The 24,816-nt window shown below is 33.6% G+C and overlaps 2 protein-coding genes across 5 annotated transcripts in view; both read left to right on the forward strand.

Annotated features, from left to right (window-relative positions):
- LOC149078754 (uncharacterized) overlaps window positions 1-7,424 on the forward strand; it is an 89,124-nt gene extending 81,700 nt beyond the window's left edge. For all 3 annotated transcript variants that reach the window (XM_089240853.1, XM_089240854.1, XM_089240855.1), the window contains one exon: window positions 348-7,424. The gene's annotated coding sequence lies outside the window, so the exon portion shown is untranslated. The remainder of the gene's footprint in view (window positions 1-347) is intronic.
- A 14,574-nt stretch (window positions 7,425-21,998) lies between these two features.
- The window catches only part of LOC149078755 (protein Wnt-5b-like), a 256,727-nt gene continuing 253,909 nt past the window's right edge, over window positions 21,999-24,816 (forward strand). Inside the window, exon 1 of one of the 2 annotated variants that reach the window (XM_089240862.1) lies at window positions 21,999-22,235. The gene's annotated coding sequence lies outside the window, so the exon portion shown is untranslated. The remainder of the gene's footprint in view (window positions 22,236-24,816) is intronic. The other variant, XM_089240861.1, reaches the window with a different exon arrangement.

Here is a 24,816-nt window from a genome sequence, read left to right on the forward strand (position 1 = left end):
TGCATACTTTTATTATATAAGGGGAAATTATTCTCAAGGGTGTCCTTTAAGAGGAGTTTTTACTGTATTTTATAATATAAAAATCACCTCACAAATTAAAATTAATACTATTGAATTACCAATAAATGCTACCTTTAAATACTCATGACTGAAGATAAATAATGTTTTTTTAATAATTTTTATCGCAGAACACTAAAATAACAAGAAATTCTTACAGTATTTAGGTTATAATTATGAAAAATGAGTACTCCTGCATACAAAAATATCTAATTTTTAATGTGATGCAAATGAAGTCAATGTGAATAATAATTCACTGGTGACCAATATTTTTTGGTTATATATTATAGGATAAACAATAAGGTGTTACTGTGGTGAAGTCTGAGAATAACTCTTTCAGATTTTATGACATATCAAGTTGTCACGAAAGAGGCGTAGGTGGTAATTGATTACTATCCTGTCTGTTGATCAAATTTCCAAATGCAAGTCCTCTCTCTCTGCTGCTGCTGCTACTATTACTGCTGGTGTCTTCCTGTTTGAGAGAACAGTGATTCTTCTCTTCCTATGTGCCATACAGCTCTGTCTTTGTTTGCCAAGAATTCATAATGAGTTTGTGTTTTACTGAAAATTTAGAAAAAAAGGCAATGTGGACAAACTTAATCAACTCGACTGCCATGAACATCTAGTGAACAAGTGCTCTTTTTTTTTGTCGAATTTGTTCTTTCTGTATGATTGGAAAAAAAAATCATATATTTCTTTGTTTTGACTCCTTTGCTGAGAGGGACATTCCATGATCATATTCTAGATGTTGCTGGATTATTTTAAGACTTGCAGCTTCTTTAATTTGTGTGTTATTGAATATATGAGAGTGATTTATTTGCGAAGTTGTTCAGATGGAGAATATGATTTTTTTTTTTTGTGAACTGTTTTTACTAAACTACCCATTTTTCTTTGAGAATGTGATATTCAACTCATTGGATACATAAAACTTTAATGCCATTCACATAAGCATTCACCTTTGTGAATTGATGGCTACTTTACAAATTTTTTTTATTGATTTTTTTGATTGACATCAACATTATTTGTTTATACTTATTTTTCATTTGAAAATTTGGTTTGATTGAAACATGCTACATTAATATGTCATATTAATGCATTAAATATGTCGCATTAATGCATGACAGTTATCTAAAGACAGGTTTGCAAGTTAGTGCTTTCTGCTCGTCTCCTAAAATTGCCTGATTGCAGAATTGGATTTGACACGATTAGCAAAGTATTATTGTTGGCTACTTACATGGTCGCTCTGTGAATTTTATATGAGATAATATTGCTGCACAGGGAAAAATTATTATTGTTCATATGGGAGCAATTTTATATCATGTGTAGTGAACCCCTTTCCCTCTTATTATCATTGTTGTGATCAGATTAGCCACCAACATTTTTGTTAACGATTTATTGTTGCCAATTTTAAATGCGATGTTGATGTAAGTGTTGATATTTTTATTTATAAGCTATCGTTGTCTCCAGAAAGGCAATAGCTTATGAGTAAACTTGGGGCAGAACTAAATTAGCATGCATTCATGTTCAAGAAACTATAAAATGCTTGTGTACTACTTAAATAATGATGCTTAATTCCATCAAATAACATAGTGACTCTCTTGACGTTGATAAATAGATACATCTATGTAAGTAATATTTTTAAATGGAGTTTTTGTGTAAATATGTGATACATATTTTTTTGCCATTTCATTATTTTGTTCAAAATATATATATATATATATATACATTTAAGTGGTGCTTTCTTTCTGTCTTTTGTTGATGTAAGTTGTTGTTGTTGGTGTGGTTTGAGAATGAGAAAAAGAAGTTATTTGCTCATTAAAGTAACTGATGTTTGTATTAAGTCACACATTCCCTCAAATTTTATGAATCTTTAACTTCAAAATTTTCTGTTTCTGTGTGTGTTTGGTTTTTCTTTACACATGTAATGCATATCAGCTGCTGTGTATTGTTAATAACTCAACATTATAAAAGTTATAGTGATTATTATTTTATTCTTACCATCTCCTTAAAATTTTTGACTAGAAAGCCTATTAATGTTTTTACTGACCAAAAATGAGCCTTGAAACCTGAAATTTCAACCTTCTAGAGACTTTCAATCTCATGGCAAAATTTAAAAAAAAGTTATTCTGATTACATCTTAATCCTAAAAACATTATAAAAAAAATTAATGACATTAAATATGTTTATTCAATAATTTCACTGTGACACATGAATCTATACTCAAGAAGAAGAAGAAAAAAGGATGTAGTTCTTTTGTTTTTGATTTTCAAAATTTTTCTTAAAAGTAATGTTTGTTCATGCTTTGCTTATTAAATGTGCTGTTGCATGGTATAAAAATCATAGGTGTCTAAAATCCTTAACCATACATTCAATTTTTTTTTCTTTCACTGAAAAATTTTCTCTACCTTTGAAAAGCAACTGAGAGGTGATGGTTCATATAATGGCCATCTACATTCTTAAGTGTGCCTTTCTTTCTATCTTATCGAAGGAAGTCTGCATGATTCCTTCTGATAAAGATGAAAGTGTTATAATGAGCGCAAAATAAATGCCAAATATTTTATAGGATGAAATACATAAATAGGCATGTGTGTTATTATGCACCATTTCATGTTTCACTATACACATGGGATCATATTTTGAGTTTTAGGTTCTGTGAAATGACAAGCAAATGTGATTGTCAGTTTCTCATTCAGTCTTCTATCCTTTACTGTGATTACTTTTTTTTTAAAGTTTCTGTTGATTATGTTGATGAAATGCATGAGCGCATAAGTGCATGTTTTGTTTAGGGCAATATGATTACTTTTTAGATGTGTGTGCTAATTTAATCTGAACAAGTGCTTGGCAATTTGCTTCCATAAAAAAAGAAAGCTCAATATTTATTTACTTGTACAAATTGAATCTCTGTATTATGAGTTGATGCCAAAGGTTTTTTGCTTTTTGAAACTTTCATTTTTTTAGCAACAATTTTGCTATTTATCTCTATTTTTATTTGTGATTATTTTTCCTTTTTTTTTTCTCACTTTCTTTTGAGAGGCTGCGCTGTTATTTGAATGTGAAGTACAGAATTTTTTTTTTTCACATATTCCCAAGGGATCAACATGATCCGTCCAGGGAATTTGTTAGTGTTAGTAAACATCCATGCCTGAACCAGGATTTGAACCCAGCCCTGCACAGTGAGAAGCTAGTTCCCTAACCACTCTGACTGACAGGCGACATTTTAATGAAATAGAATATGTGCTGTAGGAATGATAAATGCAAAAAAGAAATAATAAGCTGCTTTTATATATATATATATATATATTAAGAAAGATATATTATAAGACTAAGCACTGGTCAGTGGTAATTTTCTTAGTTGTAATCATAAAAAAAAGTTGAGACACATTCATGAATCTAGTTTTTCTCTTTTTCCCTTTCCTTCGAGGAAAAAAAAAAGATTCTTGCTGTTTGTTGTTACTACACACATGTTTATTCACCAAAATGATACGAAACTAGTCTTTTACTATTCAGCAATCAGTGTTTAATATACTTGAAATTGTAATTGTTAAAATATTTATTTTTTAGATTTATTTATTTATAATAAATTATTATTATAAAATTTTAATGCCTTCAAATTATTTATTTGAGCTCGATGCCCTAGTTTAATAAAACTGTCATTGTTTTCTAACTTTTAATTTCAGTCTGATAAATTTGACAAGATATCTTTTTTCTTCCTTACATGGAAGATGAGTTATTTTACTTTTTGATTGCAACATGCCATCTGTGGGAATACTTACTAATTTAGTAAGTGTAATCTACTCATCAAAAACCTAACTGATTGCATAACTTTGTAAATACCCCCCCCTCCCCCCCAACTAATGTGCAAGAGATGCTATAATAACAGGCACATCTTTTAATACTTAAATAAAATTTGTGCCATAATTTTTCCCTTCTTGTTTGTTGTGTTGTCTAAAAGTTATATATATATTTCATTATTTTTGTTTGTAAATTTATGTGCCAAAAGTTTTGTATTATTATAATTTTTCTTGTACTATAGCAAAAAGTAAGACACACTTTATACATCTGCTCTTTATTTTTTCAATTATGTATTCTCATTTTATATTTCATTTTTACTCATTTTACTTTCTTCTAGTTTTTTTTTGCACCAAAGATTTTCCATTCTTATATTTTGTTCATGATCTGCATAGATATATCGCAAATTTACTTATTTATCATATGAAAAAATCCAAAGATTTTATTTTATGCATCATTCTATTTATTTTCTGTGGTGTTTTCAAATTTTGGTAATATACTTAGCTAAAAACTGTGACATCTTTTTAATTCTCTGTTGGTATTGATTATATTTAATGTGGGAATTGATTATTTTCATTAATTAGTTCACTTCAAAATTAAAATATTAATATTGGAATCAAACTGTTTTGTTGCTGATCATATTCCGTAAAATATGATTTATGAATTTCAGAAATCAATGAGTTTAGTAATTCCTGACATGAAGGTACATAAATTGTAATAGAGATTATTCTAATTAGTTATAAATGTATTTGAATGCTTGTTGTTGCAAAGTGTGACAGAGTAATTTTAAAAGTTGAGAAACTGCTTTAAAGTTATTTCAGGCTTCAACCTCCTATTCCTCCTCCCTTTTCTTGCATTGTGAATGAAACGCTATCACTTATTGTGTATTTCTGGAACTAAAAAATTTATAAGATCACTGTTTTGAGTATCACTGAGCTTGGAAAATAATGTAAAATCTAAAAAAGATATGATGAGTGATGTATACTTGTTGCCTTTAGAGAACTGTTAAATGATAGTGTAATAGTTTAATCGTGTTAGAAGTTTCAGAAATGTTCATAAACTATACGAGTTTGTATGTATGTACTTGTTGAGAATGATTAAGAGGGGACTTTTTAAATTAATTTTGATTTGTCAACAGTAATTTATGTATTTATCATTGGAATTATATTTTATCTGAAAATAATATTTAAAAAGAATCTCAAGTGTATTTAAATCTTTAAATCAAAACAGAAACAAAAATACTAAATTAATGTATAGATACTGATTATAGCAATAAGTTAATTTAAAAACAAGAAAAAAAGATATTGGTTGCATAATGGTAAAACAAGTTTTTCAGCAAAATCATGTCATACATTTGTATAAGCAGTTTGCACTGAAAGTTACGTGATTGGTTGATTTATTAAAAGTAGCTCACTCGTATCTACTTTATAATAAAATAACTTATTTGATCTTTCATCATAATAAAGCACTGTAATTTCTCTGATTTACCTTGAAATTTTGTTATTCAATAGTTACAGAACCCATCAGAGATCCTTACATATTAAATTCATGTCACTGAACTTGTGGAGGAAATATGTGGTAGCAGAACCACATATTTTATGTTTCATGAGAAATTGTAGTAAAATTATTTCACATCTGGGCAAAGGTATTCAATCATAAAAGTGCATGTGTTTAAAAAAATAGTACATTCAGTTATGGTTTTATATTACCCGAACCTACATAATAAAATTAAACCCTATTTCGTTGGAAAGTAATCTCTCTCTAAGTAAAACCGTCACAAAACTATTGGATCATATATCAGCTGCATAAACACAAATGCACAATATCTCATTATACTTAAGGGGACAAAGTCTAACGCTATATGGAATTGGCGAATACCAAAAATACAACATGAAATAAACAAATGGTAATTTGAAAATACCCTAACATATGTTTTGGCACTCGTGGGTGCCATTTTCTAGGGGGAAAACAGAGGTTAATATGGAATTGTGTGCTATCAAATCATATCTAAATGTTTAAATTGTCTCAAAGAGTAAATTATAAATTATTAAAGTACTGTGTGTTCAAGAAGATATCAATAGTAAATATTGAAATGGAAATGTATGTATATTAAGCAAATAGATATTAAAGTTATGACATTGAGTATTTTTATATGTGTATATTTGAGTCATTTAAAAAAATGATTTATCTCGTTATTATACCTCTCAAAAATTGTATCTTGCCTATTGCGTTATAGTATAAATCAATATAGACATTATTAAATGCATTTTAAAAAAAGAAAGAGTTAATGTAAATAAAAAATCATTTTATGAGTGCACATATCAGTTTGAGACATGAATTGAGTCATGATCAGTGATTCTAATTTTTCGTAGTTTTCAAAGCTTGTGAGATTTTCATGATGTATAATTTGATTATAGTTCATATGAATCTTGCATCCAAAGCAATTTTTGAATGCCTAGGGAAAGAATAATGTACATGTAATTAAGAAATTCTAATTTTTGAGTGCACAGCAGTACATATCACAAAACACTTGCATTTGAGTAAAAAAAAAGAAATAAACAGATATGCATTTCTATTTAATTAAAAGCAATTATATCACTGTATTATGATTATAAAGTAACTATTTATTATTTGTATGAAGGTTTATCATGTCTCTGATAGTTGCACAGATTGGTGAAGTGGGTGAGCTGAAGAATTTTTGCTCTGCAGTTTTATTTCCTCTCCTCTGTCATCAACTTAGATTCTAGGACTTTGTTTTATTCCATCTTGTTGATGTTTCATTTGAAACGTAAGTTTTAATGATCACAAAGATTTTAAAAATTTCAGCCAGTGTTGCATATTACTTTGATTACTGTTATTTATTTTCATTCAATCAAAAAACTGCATCCGTTCAATTTTTAAATCATTTGCATGCAGAGCAAAAAGAAAAATCTTCACTTGGAAAAAAAATACCGAAAATGTTTCCACAATGGAGGATGTAAAGATGTATAGTTTTGTATCCAAAGTTTGTATCCTTCAATTCTATCTAGTAACTAATGTGATGCTGACTTTACCCTTTCTCCCTTTCCCCTCAATGCCTGCTGTAATGAATACAGTAGTGGCGATTTCCTGTATGTGAATACATTAAAACGTGCAGTGTGTATCCAGCAGGTTAGCATACAGAAAAAAAAAATATTGTCATAATGATGGTGGGAAAAAATTTCTATCAGGGAGGGAGGAAAAAATGTTATCCTCGTAAAATTTCATTTAAGCACAGTTATCAATGTGAGAATTTTGTGTGAATGCTAGTATAACTTGGAAGAAAAAAAACCTTTATAGTATATTTAGATAGAGATACAAATGGAAAGTTTAATAATAATAAAAAATTTGTCACATATTCCTGTTGTAGTTTCTAATCATCTTAAACAATAGCAATGGCAAGTTCCTGGCAGTGTTGTATTTTAACAGCAGAACTTAATGTGAAATTATTAAAAAAAAAAGTGAAATGCTGAAGTACATGTCTGAATGGTTTTCACGTTGTGCTAAGCACATTTCATCTTGCAATAATATTTATTGTAATTAAAGCAAAGTTTCTTTTATGTTTTCTCGTGTTTGTTTTGTCATTTGCTGTGATTTCTATTACATTATCTTCTTACATTATTGTTAAACAAAAAACAGTATATGTTACGATGAATTAGATAAATCAGTTGTTATGCATAATCACAACAAACTTTTGACAATAAGTTTGATAAATTTATAACTTTTAATGGGTGATTATGCATAACACCCGAGTGTCGTTGATGAATTTTATAAGTGATAAAAAAAATTATTTGTACCCATGGCTTTGCTAACGGGAATTTGGTAATCTGAAAGTTGCTCAAGATGATTCCCCCATATAACATTTGAACCCCTCATGGTAACCTTGGGGATTGAATTTCCAGAAATCCCATCTTAATGAGTCTCTACGTTATGAAATATGATATTAACCAAATTTCATATTTATAGCTTCAGTGGTTCTTCATATAACCTTTGAAACTCCTCCCCTTTATGACCCCCTTAGGAGTTTAATTTTGAAAAATTATTTCGTAGTGAGTCTACATTACAAAATAAAACTACTGACCAAATTTCATATTTACAGCTTCAGCAGTTTTGGCTCAACGAATCAGTGAAAATCAGTCAAAGTGCAAAATCAGTCAGGCATGTTATCTTAGCCAGTATCCATATAGATGATAATTTGATAAAATGATGCGTAATATCGGGGGTACAATAGTAAAATCTGTTAAATAGGAGTTCGTTATATCGAGGTAATAAATTAATTTAATTATTCGTTGTTTAATATTTCATACTTCGTCAAATGGGGGGGGGGGTTAATTGCATCGGGTCCGGTTGTTAAATTCGTTAAATAGGAGTTCATTTTATTGAGTCTGGTTGTATACGTACAAAAACTTGCAAAAACTCTTTAAATTAATTAATTATTTGTTAAATGAGAGTACGTTATATCGAGACCCGATTTCAGAGTTCGTCAAATAGGAGTTATTCCGGGATGTTCAGGAAATTTTGTTCAATCAGAGTTCATTATATATGGTTCAGACTCACAAGTTCAATTCAGTGCCGTCTTATGACATGGGGCCCACCCGAGCACAGCCCGGGAGCCTCAGAAATATGCGATCCGGTTGAAAATTTCGATAATTTGCCTGGTAGTGCCTCAGAAAAATCACTTGCCCCGGAGGCCCATGATGCAATGCTGTCTTAACGCATGGGCCCACCCGGCCATGGCCCGGGACCTCACAAAAATGAGATCCGGTTGAAATTTTCTAGGATTTACCATGCAGGGCCTCCGAAAAACCACTTGGCTCAGGCGCGCATGATACTCATAAGACGGCCCTGCCATGATGCTCTTGAGACGTCCCTGGTTCAATCATCAAACCGGTCACGGCAGTGGGACCGGTTTGTCATATTTATCAATTACGATTAATGCAAATAACCGGCAAATGTGATGAATTGAACACGATTTATAATATTTAACAACGACATTTGGGAGTTGTGCATAATCGCCGGTAAAAGTGATAAATTTAGGGGAATTTATCAAACTTACCAAAACGGTCGGCGATTATGCGTATAAACAATAACCGGATTACTACCATGGCCACCCCCCACATCCCGAAGCAGTTTCCCCCCCCCCCCGACCAGACTTTCACGGGCCCCTTTATGGTGAATTTACAGCGTGAAAAAACAAAAAATGGTGAAAATCGTCCCGGGCCCCAGGGCTGAAGCCTTGTCAGCCCACCCATTGTGGGGGTCATGATTACTACCGTAACATATACATTTGACAGAAAACACTATTAATGAAAGGAAATTCTTTATTGTATTTTAGCAGCAAAAGTAGTTTTTTTTTTTTAAATCATCATACAAGTAAAATCATACAAGAAAGCACAACGCCAGTGTATCAGCAAATGGCGAATGAAAGATAACGAATTTGTGATGGAGATTGTGTAGCCTGATGAGGCTTGACTCAAAGCCAAATGTAGCAACAGTGGATCATCATAACTTTGTTTATTTTGGGATATTCATATTGACAAAAATTAGAGCAGCATATGCAAAGATCCCAATTAATTAATTCTTTGAGCACCTTCTAGTAATACACGGTATTGTGCTTTCTTGTATCCTGTATTCGATAGAGGCTTTAGCTAAAGGAAGGACCTGGGGGGGGGGGGTACGCTCGCCCCCCCCCCCCAGAAAAGGACTGATATACTGTATAGAGAATCATATAGCCAAATACTGTACTGTCAGTCAATTTGCTCCCCCCACGGTCAAAAAAAAAAATTATTGTCTCTCCGAAAGAAATTTCTGGCTACGCTCCTACCTATATTTGCTTTTCGGTGAAAAATTATATTTAATACCTGGTGCTGCCCAGGTTTCCAATATACTAGCTGCATTAAAGAAGTGACAAACCATGGTAAACGAATAAACATGTCTGAGACGCATTGTTAGAAAACCCTGGTAAGCAAAGTAAACATTCTGAAAGTCATTGTTGAGTCATTATTAAACTACTGTTTTCCCGACGGTTTTTTTTTGCTCATTTCGGGGATTTGCTTTACCCTGACGAACTTTTGAAATAGCCCATCGTTCAAGTCAGATCCAGTTTCGAACATATGCAAAATTTGGCGACGATCGGTCTGAAATTGTAGATTTGTATAGAGAATACACAGAGACAGACAGAAAATCAATTTTATATATACCGTATATATGTACTAGCTATAATACCCGGCCCTGCCCGAGTTTTCTCACTACCTCCTATATACAGAAGGTAGCATATATACTCCTGTATATAGGAGGTAGTGGTTTTCTTCAATGTGTGTTCTTCACGTGATTTTTGGATCACGTGATATCTCCCTCTTTCTTTGAGGGACATACAAATAGTGTCCAAGTTAACCAATATGGCGACTTCCTGCGCGACTCATGAAATAAACAGATCTGATTTAAAGAAACGTAGAAATGAATATATATATATTTTTTCCTTTTTAAGGTGCGCTAGGTATTTCGACCCCCCCCCCCCCTCCACTTTTGAACTTCAAGTTATCCATCTGCCTATTTCAGCTTCCAAAAATGCTTAATTAAAGCTGTGGGGAATTTTTTCGATGTACTTTACGGACCCATAATTAATTTTAAAACAACCTAAACGATACCAATTTATGCAGTTGTGCGAATATTTAAAGACAATACGGAGACATTAATTTTCATGCTTGAGAAGATATAAATAAAAAGTTGAAATCAATGTTATATTGCATGAATATCCAACTCAAAAGTAGGTCACTTCATATTTATTCTCCTGGGCTTCGTATATATCTCTAAGCGAACGCAATATTTCATAAATCGAGAATTCAATACATTTTTTAAAATTATTGATGTGGCAGGAAACCCCACCACTAAATTTCCGCATTTCTACAGTAAAATCGGCAATTTTAACTCTGATTTTTATAAGATCATCCTTCTCCTGACCCTGAAAGTTATAGGGATGATGATTATGGCGTTTATTCAAAAAGCCTCATTCCTGGGAGGATTGAAAATGTTTCAAACTGTTATAAAGGCATAAACTATTATGCATATACTGGCAGCGTTAAAGACAAACCATTGTAAAGGCATATACACGTCTGAAACGCATTGCTAGCCCTGTATGTAGATTAACTTACAAAAAGGAATTTTCTTTCATTATAGTGTGTATGTGTTACTGCTAAAGCCTGTAGTGCGGCCACTTCCTGAATTGAACGGGTGTTTCGGCCTGTCTGATTTCAAAAATTATTCGGGCTTTGACCGGCCAATTCACTATGTGGCCAGAGATTCCTGGCCAAAGTCCTATGTTCTGATGTAAGACGATACACCAAATACATTTTTTTAATCGTCAACGTGTGATACATGGTTATATACAGTATAATAGCTGTAGTGGATTAGCTCCGTGTGGCGAAAGAAAAAAGAAATTTAAGAGAGAAAAAGATAAAAATAATAACATAGACACACAGTTTTTTCTGCCAAATTTTGAAAGAAAAAATGATTACCGCATCGTGACTGCAGCTTGATGGGTTGTCATAGCAAACGTGGACATAATTATCACGAAAAGTACTCCAATTTCTTGATGGCCCGAACCATGTCTTTTATTATCGGACTTAGGCCAAGAATACCTGGCCACTTCGTGAACTGGGCTGGCCAAAGCCCGAAATTCGGACATTGGCCGAGTCAATTTACAACGAAATTGGCCAATTTCGGGCTTTGGCAGTAAAATATACATTTTTTTAACTGTTTATCAGGGTTTTTAACCTATGGGTCGCCGGGGCTTCCGAGAGATGGGTCGTTCAAATTCACTTACAGCCAGTGATTCTTGAGATATGGGCCACTACCCAAACTTGATGGGCAGAAGCATCCGAGATGGGTCGTGCAAATTCATTTACAGCCGGGACTCTTGAGTCACGATCCAAACTTGATTCGCATAGGTTTTACAGATGGGTCGTACACACCCTACTTACAGCCAGGGATTCTTGAGCTACGGGGTCACGATCCAAACTTGATTCGCACAGCCTTCCTGGATGAGTCGTACAAATCCATATACACTTCTGTAATAAATGCACTTATTGCATCACTGATTCCGGGGGGGGGGGGGGAAACAACAACAATCCCATGGGTCGTGAAGCTGATGTTGGGTGGCAACTAAAAAAAGCCATATAAGAACCGCTGCAGATTTTCAGTCGAAAAATTTCCGTAAATTTTTGAAGGATCAGTTATGATGTCTCTGGTCGGTAAGTACTACTACTACTACTGGCTGTACAACATGAAAACGTATTTCTTTCTGTACCACCCAGTTTCAGTTAGGTCGTGCTGTTTCATCAGATGTCAACCATGAACGTCCTTTTTGGATGTAATCTCTATCAAAGATGACTTTCCTCTCCCTCTTTAAACTGGAATTACCGAATCCACCCAGCAGGAACTACGATTTTCTTCTATATATCTTCGGCATCAGTTGTTTCCATTCATTCATACCTGCAAAAAAAAAAAAAAACCCCAAAAATTCCGGGCCTGACTGTCAACTTATGCATCTGGTTACTTACATTACGACATGTTCTTCACACCATTTCATCCTCGAATGCCACAAATCAAAGAAAGAGTCTCTCTATTTTTCCCCTTTGTGACTGAAACTTGGTAGATATGGGAAATCGCCCCGAGGGTGGAATGATGTGCACTATCCACCTAGAATCTCATATAGTGTATATAAGTTGAAGTGTTTGTGACCCTTAAGTCCTCCTCTTCCACCCACTTACTTATTACAGGTTTGCTTTTTTTCCCCCTTCTCTACCTGTGCACATAGACCAGGAAATAGATAGGAAAGAGATTTACACCCCTGACATCTAAAAAAAAAAATATATATATTCTTATCGAAGTTTGTTATTTTGCTTTTGGCATCTTTTTCTGGTGGAACCGTGATGAGACTTCGAAAGTTTCATTTGGACTTACTTCTCTATTTCGTTAAGCGTAAAATAACTCTGAAGATCTCTCCAAACAACATGGGTGGTTAGATAGGCATTTCACACTTTGTTTTTTTTTTTTCATGTGTTTTATTTTCTATATCCTTTCGTGGTTTTAATTTTTTTTTTCTTTTTCATTCTTGTATCAACTCCTTTATTTGAGACTTCTTTCAACGGACAGGAAAAAAAAAAACCTCCGAGCTTTCGCATTCCGAAGAAAAAATAATGTTATCAGTGCAACGTCTCTAGATAACTGAGGTGTTACGAGAGAATAATTAATCTTTTCACATCAGACAGCAAAATGTGTTTTATCCTTTTCCATCACAGTTGAGGCACTCAGTTTTTTTCCCCCCGTACCTTCAGCTAATCTCTGGATACACTGAAGTGAGAACAACTGATAATATTCTTGAAGATTAAGACATTAAGTTCATCGGTTGCGTCTTAATATAGATATCAAAACTTGACTTTACTCGGGTCATATTAGATGTTTTTCGAAATTTTCGGATCGTGACATCCAGAAAAGTGCCTATGGAGAAAAAATTTGGGCAGTTATAACATAGGTTGCTACAAAAAATATGCAGTAAAAAAAGTTTCTCGTTATTATTATTTTTTGATTTTATCATTATGTAACAATCTCATTTTTGAATATACAGTCAATTTAATAACTTGCTTGAGCTCTTTTTTGTGCCAGTATGATGTGCCTAGCTGTTTCATGGCGATTTGGACAGATCAGGCCGCATGGATGCCGAGTAGTTAGCGTGCTATAAATAATTGTATAGATTTTTGATTTAGATTTTGACTTGAATTTCTCAGGTCTGGGTTTGAATCCTGGAAATGAGAATGACAGTACAGTATAGCCATTATTGATTTTGAATCGTACAGGTCTGTTTTCCTGCGTATAATACGTGGATTAAATACGTTGAAAAAAATCGGAATTTTTTAGTGTGGGGGATTATGTACTGCTGCATTAATTTTTTTCTGAGAGTTTGTGTGTGTGGGATGGAAGTAAATATTTTCAAAATTGATGTCCAAAAATTAACTTTTTAAATATTTGTAGATGACATATAGATGAGAATAGAAAAATCTGATTTTTTTTCAACAAAAACAAGATGAGCTTATATGTACTTTTCACAAACGGTGAGACATCGTGTGTCTTGGGAAAAAAAAGGTAATGAATAAACGAAGAAATGTATAAAACTTGCAATTTTCCTAGTTTATCTTGGAATACTCAACCTACACTAACTTTCGATACTTCTTCTTTTGCGTATAAATACAATTTATAATTTAAATTTTAGTTTTATATATACTTTCTCTCCTACAAAAACTTCATCTATATACATTTCTTCTCTTCCATTCTATCTTAAGGTATTTATTTCCTAGTCAAATTTGTTGGAAAAACAGTTTACAGTGTGGGATGCATTCCCAAAAAAATTCTTAAACCGAGAGAATTTCCTTGGGTGGAGAGGTGAGAACATGTTTTATTGTTCATCAGTGCTAGATAAAGCAAATGTTGGTATCACTTATGTTCTATCTCTAATGCAATCACCTAGTATCAAAGGAATTGACCGAAATAAAGATTTAAAAAACACTTAATTTTCCTTTCTACGAGTATGATATAAAATAATTAATTAATGCGTTCCTACCTGCATTATTGCTACTTTCGTGTGTATAGTACAAATAATCATATTTGTGTGTCATTATTTATATACTTTTCATTTATATATGTGATTTGTATTATAAATACTGTATTCATTATATTTTTTTCCCAGTAATATTTATAGTTTTTTTCTTTGTGATTTCACTCTGTTTCAAGGTACAACACCCACGTTATACCTTGAAACATTTCTGCCTTTTCTAAACACCAAATTTCATGATTACAGTTAGAGAAAAATTTATATTATGTTTCGTATAGTATAGAGATACTAAAAATTTATTTAGTGAAATTTTACGGTACAAACTGACTGGGGGAAAAAGTTCGAAAAATAATGTTCCAAGATATAACAGCAGGAGAGGCTTAAGCGAGGACGCAAGGGGTGCAGTGCATCCAGGCGTCAATTTGTTAGGGGTGGCAGCTTAGATAGGCTTTAGTTAGACATTTAAATTTTTTAAAATTTTCAATAGTAGAAACTTGAATGACATCACGCTTTTGAGCCATATTTTGACAACGATGCTGATAAAACTTGGGGGCGGACAGTAGTGTGACCGTAATACCAGAAACAAGAATATACTCTTTCACATGGGGCAAATGTGCCTTTTGGTGCTCCAAATCAGTAGTTTTTCTGGAACGGTCAAATAAAGGCAAAAAAAAAATTCGGCTTCTTACATGTCTACGGCTCTAGACCACCGGAAGCGAATTTGAAATAAAATTCTTTAAAAATTCGCATGGTTATACTTTCAGCATAACCATGTATAATACTTTAAAAGGTATAATACCATAATACCTTTACAGCATAAGTGCAAGAGTTGCATTGTGGATTTAAGTGATCTAGCGTAATTTAGAATAGTATAATGATCTTGGACCAAAATGCGGGATGGTTTTTTTTAAGTGAGAAGTATGATCAGGGTCATTTTGAATGATGTTAAAATGTTTGGCTTTATGCTAAGCAAGATCAGGTTTATATCAGTGCCAGCTGAACTGTGTCTCAAGCCCTGTCAGGCTCCCCCCCCCCCAACCAGAGCTACCCCTGTATAACAATCTCCCCTAATAGTAAATTGACCTTATTACATCAATTAGATCACTTCTACGCAAGGAAAGGTAAAATAAAATGCCTAGTAATTGTGAGAAATTTGTCTTTTTCATACTACTGTAAATTATGAAAACAATTACAAACATTGAAATATTCTAGAAAATTCTCAAACAATTACCGTATTTTTTTCCGGCTGGCTGGTTAAGATAATTGACACTTTAATTTTTACTGTATGTGGTTGGAATTTTTTTTTTATGCATGTTCAAATTTTTGTATAACTTTACGAGAGAATTTTTATACATATCATTTTCAGTGTATGTATTTTTTTGAATCAAACTTTTTTTCTCCCCCCCCCCCCCCCCCCATATAACAAAATATACTTCATTCAACCAATCTCTCTAAGGGTCTGTCGGTCCTCGTTTGAACTCTGATTATCCAACCGAATTCAAAATTTTCATAGGATATCAGCCCAGTATTCCTATAAGTACGCGTATCTTGCCATACAAGGTTGGCAACCATCTCCAAAGAAATAACGATGTTATATATTCTACCGAGTCCTGGAAAAAACTCTGAGCTTTTCTTTCTTCTTCTTCGTATCAGGTGAGCTTTATATATATATTCTCAGCTTCCCTTACCCTATTATATATAACTCTGTCTGTTCCACACTTCAGCAGCTGTAAGTATCCAGGAGATAAACTGCATCCCACGGGTAATGGAAAACGCATGTCGCATCCCCCGACTGCGCCCTTTATCTGGAGATAGTGGTGGCGGGAGTCCTGTAAAACTGAAGCTCGAACAGTAAAATATCTTCCACTCACTCGACCTAATGGTTCTTAGGCACGTAACGAAGAGAAAAGCTCTCATTACCAAAGTCATTTGCGTTATCGGTTGATACTGCGCTAACATTCCCACTGGGAATAAGAATGATGTATATAAATAAATAAAAACAGTCTACAGTAAAAGTTGTTTTTTTTTTTGCACTGGGGTATCGAGATCTACCGCAGGAAATGTAGCAACGAGGTCAGAACTATAGAGTGAACTCGTCATTTAATGCGCTGATGTATTTTTTGAATAGGTTGCAAAAATGCCAGGAATGCATATAAATAATACGATGAAAGAATCTCTTAGGAGGGAAAACAACGAGCCTTTATTTCCGAAAAATCAGTGGATATACACACACTTTTGCATTTTCAAAGCCTGATACGAAAATAAAAAGTTGTTTTTATATAATTAATGAATTAAAATTAGTTCTTCATTTTTATGAATAAAAGGTGGTGAATATATTATTACTCTCTCTCTCTCTTACTTTTCTTAAGGTACCTGACTACGTGCAGAACCCCGTTTTTTTGAAAACACGGAGATTTTCACAAAACAAGGGGAGGGGGGGGGGGTTGAATAAAAATACTGTATGAAATAAGGAAATCCAGTGAAATTTCTGAAATATCTCTAAAACTTTTTGATAGATTCTAAATTATGCCCTCAAAATTGGCTCATTTTCAGTACTTACGCCAAACAATGTACACTAAAAACCACACAATTTACTTGAATAATTTTAATAATGTATGTTTCTGTGACTGTTTTCTGTGCAATGAACTGAAAGTTTCAAGATGCGTAAGATATTCTCTGAGATATGGCAGTGTTCGTAAAACAATACGTGAATTTTCACAAAAAAATTCAATTTTTTCATTCAAACAGCTGTAAATTATTGAATTCTAAGCATATGGCCAAGATCCTAGTTCATTGCACAGCTAACGTTATCTGAAATACTGTTGAATAATTTCATGAGAATATCTTGCATAGTTTTTGAGAAATTAGGTTTCGCGTGGAATAAAGTAACGAAAAAATGAATCTTCAAAAAAAGCTTTTGAAAATTGTTTGTTGCCTTCGAAACCATCGTTCTAGATAATTTAAACAGCCATAACTTTGTTGTTATTTATTGCATGTACAAGAATGAAATGGTTTTGGATTCTGTTTAAAACATTCTTCCAAATAAAGATATAAAACCATTTTCGCAAATTTTCAAAAAATCACCATTTGAACGTAGTCAGGTACCTTAACAGGGCTATAAATATATTCAGAAATTCAGCTAATGATGTACCTAGAAACTCAATCTTTCATACTCTTACTGTGGATCGTGTCATGAATATATATATTGAATATTAAATAAATGAACATTGCGCATCGAAACATTCTGATACTTAAGTTGTGTGTCGCAATATAAATTTTTAATCAATTTCTTAGAATTTAAAAACGTATTTAAACAAGCATAACGGAAGAGAAAATTTTAAACGACGATTTCAGCAGTGAGATGAAATTAAATCAATTAATTTAATAGACAATTTGAATTAAGACAAATAATGAATGAGTTTTCTCTATCAAACAAAAACAATTTTTGAATTCTAAACATTGCGATTTACTGACCTCCGTCCCAAGGCGTCTGAGGTGGGATATACTTTTATATTCTACATTTTACAGTTAATGATTTAAAACAAAGAAAGAGTAAAGTTTGATAGGCAACTGCCCGACTAACATATGAAAAGCACATCTCAAAGTGACGTGTTATTGAGAACCCCATTTAAAGACATTTTCTATTCGGGAATGCCTATGGCTAAAGGTGATCAGGTGATCACATGGCAGTTCTTTTCAGAATTCGACTGGGAGTCACAGAGAAACAATTTGTTGTGCTTCAGTCAGACTCGGAAAAACAAAGTAGTTTGATGTAAAGGACTTCAAAATGCTTTCGCCGAAGATGAGGAGCCCAGATAGTCCGTGGATCGACAAAATAGAGCAACGAAAAAAGTATGTAAAAGTATGTATTCCATTCTACCATTGAATTAAAAGAAATAAAAGTCCTTATAAGAAAATGCCCTCACAACACACTCTAGGCCTGATTTCTGGATGGGCAAATGACGCATTTGTCGATGTCTGCATCAATTTATGGTCCTCTAAACAAGATATATGCATTGATCAACCCCATGTTTCTCGAAGTGGGTGTTATCACTCCTCCCCCCCCCCCCCCCACAGAACCATTTTGTTGCTGAGAAGTGGCCAACGAAAAAATAAATTTGGAAGATTTTGGACTGGCCGAAAATCTTTAACACTTTAAGCTACACACACACACACATTGACAAAATATCTCGCCTTCTTAAAAGCCACTTGGTGGGAATCAACATGGTGGGAAACATCGAGGGAAACCAGCCCGCTGAGAAATTCAAATCGTAGATTCAAGAAAAAATTCTTTAATATCTCTGTCATAAAAATCCATTGAATCGGCTGAATACATACTGTGACCCTTATTGAAACTCAGTTTTCGCAACATGCCGGGAATGGACCAGACCCCAACATTAAAAAAATCTGGTGCTCCTTGAGAGTTTGGCAGTATACTAGCTATTGCGAGGGAATACGACATTTTACCATTGACAAGCCCAGACATTTCGTGAAATGATTTCTCAATGGGAAACTTTTGCCCCATATCCCATAGTTTGCACCTGCTAAAAATCGGGAAATAAAGCCTACTTCATTAAAAAGATATGGTATTTTAAAGGGTGATTTTTTAGTGATTTCTGCTATACCGCTTAAAGCAGGGGTTCTCAAACCTTTTACACTCGTGGCACCCTTTCCCCTATTCAATGGTTACTCGCGAGAACCGCCGGCTCCCCAGAGCTGTTTAACAAAGTATTTTCGTTGAACCTTTGTCAGGGTCACCACTCTGCGGCGCACAGTTTGGAAACCCCTGGTCTAAAGGGTGAAAGGGTTAATCGCAGCCGTGGGGACTTTAATGCCTGCTTTTCCCTGAGGCTCTATCAATTAAATGTTGAATTCTGCTTGTAATCCTTTTAACTCAACGAATCCGTAAATGGATTATCAGGGAGCTGTCTAGAAACATGAATACACGATACATTGATGATACATGATACGACACATATGACACAATTTTTTTGTCTTTCAATTCAAGTTTTCAGATCGTACCTTGCAGAACACATATCGAATCTAAGAAACAGTCGAGTAGTTAGTCTCGCGGTTTCTCCAGTTCTCTAGTCGAGTAGTTAAAGCACCATTACAAACTTCTTGGGTTTGAAATTATTGATAAGAAACATGAAAAAGAAAATTCATTCAGTAAAGTCGAAGTTCTAAAACGTTTTACGAGTACCGTGTACGCCCAACATTCAAAGATTTCCCAACATTAACTCTGGCATATGCTGAAACTCAAATCTGCATAATGCCAATTTTTGAATTCCGCATTTAATGGAGTTGCCCATCAACTCCCTTTGAGTACGAAATCAGACGTAACCAGAATCGACTGGAACACTATTGGGTGTTCCAGTGAGCGCTGTTGTGTTTGTGAGCAACAGGGTGAAAATGGCTGAGATAAGCTGTAAGTGAAGTCTTCGTCGTTTGAGCTCATAAAAATCACCTGTAAGCTGAAAAATTAAATGATAAATAAGAAAATAGCTCGATAATTACTTACAGAATTAATTTCTAATTTTGGCAATTTTACAAGAAACGGTATAATTATAGTCAAATGAAAATTCAAGGTTTCTAAATTTTTAAATTTAAAGATTCGTAGTTTTTTTAGAAGATGTGCAGTATTAACTCTCACATTTCCAAGATAAAAAATTTCACGATGGATTAATTTCGATCTCAGTTGATTTTTTAAGTTTTTAGGCTGAAAGCTACTAATAATGGAAATAAAATGGTAGTTTGAGATAATCCACATTTATTAAAAGCCTAAAAACATTCTTGAATACAAATACATATAAGACATATCGTTTTACGGGCTGCCCGGTTCCATTAGTCCCGCTAGAGCTGTTCCGGTAAAAAAGACATCAATACACACAACACGATAAATACCTAGGCTGATCACATTTCTTTCATAAAAATACAGGACATCGTTAAAAAAAATTGTCAAACGCAAGTAGTTTCCAATTAAAGCTAAAAACTGTCAAAGGCAAGTAAAGTTTCCAATTAAAGCTAAAAAACTGTCAAAGGCAAGTATAGTTGCCAATTAAAGCCAAAAATTTATCAAAGGCAAGAAAATTGCCGAAAAATCGCGTCACCGAAAATTTGACTACAAGTCAAAATGCAATTTAGCAAAAAATGTATATGCTTGACAAATATGTGAGGTGAATATATTCATTTGACTATTATTAATAATTAATACGACAAATTAATATGAATAGCATATGATAAATTAATATGAATAACATGATAAATTAATATGAATAACATGATAAATTAATATGAATAATATACGATAAATTTATATGAATAATATACGATAAATTAATATGAATAATATACGATAAATTTATATGAATAATATACGATAAATTTATATGAATAATATACGATAAATTTATATGAATAATATACGATAAATTTATATGAATAATATACGATAAAATAATATGACTGTCATAATTTTCATAATATTATTTATAAGTCATGAAAATAATCTTAATTCTTGATTTCAAAAATTCAACTGAGTGTCTTTGAATATATAGGGAAAAAACGGGACATTTTTTAAAAAAAAATTTGGACGGCCAAAATTATGTGTGGGATATATCTCGTAAAATACAGGTTATATGGTCACTCTTTGTTTTCAAGTTATTGGCCCGTGTAGTCTGAAATGGTTGATCTACCACATTATGCACATTAAGTTTTCTTCCTTCATGATGAAAAGTGGAATAAGAGGAAAATAACAATAAATGAAAATAAAAATATTAAAATAAAATCATGATAACAAATAAAAATTTGTGTCAATTTTTTTTTGGTAGGTCATTTTAGTTGTAATTAAGGCATCCGACTGCCTTTCAAACGTCATTATGGAAGAAAATGTCGATCTTTATTTTTTTGTTATGAAAGCCCTATTTTTTGATTCAGAAACAGGCCTTGTTTTGTTTATACGACGATATTATGTGCATACTTAACCGGCTATATGCATACCATAACCGGCTATTATGCATACTTACCAAGCGTCGTTGGTAAATTTGATAAATTTAAAAAAATTCCTAATGAGTCTAGTATGGGGGATAAATATATTGGAACCCGATATAATGATAACAAATTTTTCGGTCGTACACCGATATAATGATACAATACATTTGCATGAATTATCTGTAGCACATCATATAGTATGACTTATCATGTTCACCAACGACGCGACGCTTGTGTACCATGAATAATCACCGGTAAAAGTGATAAAATTTAGGTAAATTTATCAAAATTACCAAAATGCTTGGCGGTTATGCATAATAACCGCATTTATCACACTTACCGTAACGTAGATGTGAAGAGGAATGTCTTCCATCTAAAAATATGGCGGTTTCCTCCATCTCTCATGAGGTGGCTCCACCATCGGCTCTTATGAGTGGTCCGTTCCTTTCTACCGCAAGTTTTGAAAGAAAAACTCTTAATAAAAGGTAGCGAAAAAAGAAAAAGTTACGCAACAACTTTTTTCTTATTTTTTTTTTTTACTCTTAAAGTTTCAGGATAGTTGCCAATGTAACAGCACAAACAGCTGCTTCTCTGTCTCTTTTTTTGACATGTGATACGAGATGCATCAGATCTAGTGACATAACCTGCTAATTAGCAAAAAAACTGTCTCTCCACCTCCTCTTAATTACGATAACAGTAAAAAAAAATTGCTGGTTAAATTCAAGAGCAGAAAAAAATAGTGAGACACGGAGATATTTTAATGGATAACCTTTAGGTGAGTTCCTTCAAAATTTTATTTTTATATTCGTATAGATTTTGAAATCAATTATAATGTTTTCATGTTTACGACAAGTCATGCAAATATTTAGCTGATGAAAGAGATTCGACAACCCGATAGCTTTGATGATAACTATGCAGATATCATCGAATGTCAGCAATGTTTCTGCGCATGTCCTGATTCCTTGAATATCATCCTCGATGCATCGCTGCAGTAAATGCTGTACTTTAAAAATGGATCTTGATTTCAATTTTGTACTCCGACATTGATTTCTGCTGGATAAATCACAATACTGTATGATAGGAAAGAATATTCATACACGCCATCATTGAAAATTTTACAAAAAAAACTTTTTCATTCGTTGAATCCATCTGAAAAATATCTGGTCACATTTTTACGGCAGTAGTTTATGACGAATGGGTTTGGGAATAAAAAAAAAGACGTCGCAAGTTTGATTATTCGCTGGTGTAGCGGTGAAGCGCTTCCAGTGGTGAAACATCTGATGATGATAATCACTGGAATTGAAGAAACGTCATGTGAATACTCAAACTTATACTGGAGACAAAAACGGGCCATTTAGCCCGAAAAATCATTCATCAGTCTGGAAATTAAAAACTCTCTCTCTTATTACATAATTTTTTTTTCTTTTCATATATAAAAGAAAATGTGGGAATTTGTCTCTTCCATCATGAAAGTCAGGAAATGAATGTCATAGTAATTTGCATTTCAGATCCATCTTATGACTCTTTTTCGCAATCAATTTTTCAGTGTTTAACAATCAAGAAGATAAAGTAATATACTCTATATTCTTTTGGTACCAAAGTCATAAAATACCTTTACATGATGTGATTACGGGAAAACTAGATTGAGTTCAATATTATGTATCTTACGTATAAAAAAGGGGGGTTCATAATATTTTATTCATAATATAGTAGTACTTGGAGTCAGTGCCGTCTAAATGCATGGGGCTATCCTGGCGCGGCAAGGGGACCCCAACTGTCGAGGGGGCCTCATGATGAGGAGATCTAGACACAATTTTCAAGAGCAATTATTCAAATTAGCTGGTGGTTATTTCTGGCCGCCTATTTATGGAGGCCTCATAAAAATCACTTTGCTCGAGGGTTCCTGAGACGGCCCTGTCTCGAGTTACAAATATAATTTGTAACTGTCTCGAGTTACAAATATAATTTGTAACTGTCTCGAGTTACAAATATAATTTGCTCCTAAAAGTTGCTCGTATCCTGAAAAGAACTTTCCAATTTAGAATAATGGACATGTCTTCAATTAATTGCACACATTCCCACACTTTCAAAACTCGTACTTGAAGAAATAACCAATACAAATGTGTTATTTATAGAATAAAAATAATTTTACATACACGACAAACACTGTTCACGATGCAGTCTGTAAAATCTTTGTTAGCTTCCGCTAGTTTCATTAAAGCGCTCGTACTTTTGAATGTCAAATGAACTTTTCCTCATGCTTTTCAAGATCGTAAGGAGTTAGGGTTGGGTCCTAACTGTATCATCGAACATTTGGAAACATTTATTCTTGTTGAACGTTTTCGTCTCACTTCAATATTTCATTTCATTTTGGAACTCGTAATTTTACCCAGTGTTTAATCGCTGAAAGATATTTTTTAGGAAATCGAAAAGATGCCCCAAAAACATTTTTGAGCCGTCGGGCCCTTGAACTCGCTAAAACGGTTAAGGTAGAATGGAACTATTAGAGTATATATTTCTTGTCTCATGCTTAGGAATATCCACAGAATGTCAAAAAACGGACCCCGCGAATCCAAACTTTTTTCGTTAATACGAACAGATTTTGTACCCTGACTGGGATATAAGAGAGAGGATTCTGCAGTATTTTATCTTATTTCATTATTGGTAATTCGATTTAATGCCTTACCCTAAAAAAAAAAAACTTTTTAAGATGAAATTAAGGAATCTCTAAAAAATGTTTAGGCCCCAACCTCATTGCAGTTGCTCACATGGGTAAGCATCTTTATCGAATATTGTATGTTCGTAACTGAAGGTACCCCTCACAAGGTACTCAACCCCAGTGGTTCTCAACCTTTTGGAAGCCCGCGGCTCGATTGAATTATTTTTGCGAGTGGTAAGGCCCAGACATACACACTACTAATGGGAGATAATTGAGGAAAATTGAAACAACTAATTAATCTTGGCCTGGTTTGACAGCCGGTTGAGAAACCCTGCTCACTCAATACACTTCACGGATTTCACTCTGTATATTCCAATACAGTGGAAATCTAACTAACTAATGAAGATAAAAATAATGTTTCCGATTTTTCCAAACTTCTAGTACTCCAGTGCAATGCCCCCTCTCCTTATAGAAGGCCGGAGACTGACAGGGTTCTATCCCTGAGGCCCAGGATAGATCTTTTTTCCGTTAGAGGGGCCGTGGAAACTCCTCACTTGAGGCCGAAATGAGATTTCAGCCTAGAATCCAGACTCCAGGATGTCGTGGTCATCGCAGTACACTGTAGAGCCGCTGTTGGGGGGTGTGCGTCAAGTGCAGTCGCACTGGGCCCTGTGCTCTGTGGCCCCCACCCCACACT

This window comes from Pholcus phalangioides, unplaced genomic scaffold (assembly GCF_987345545.1).
Source record: "Pholcus phalangioides strain wild (caught in Gottingen) unplaced genomic scaffold, Ppha-v1.0 ptg000013l_1, whole genome shotgun sequence".
NCBI lineage: Eukaryota > Metazoa > Arthropoda > Arachnida > Araneae > Pholcidae > Pholcus > Pholcus phalangioides.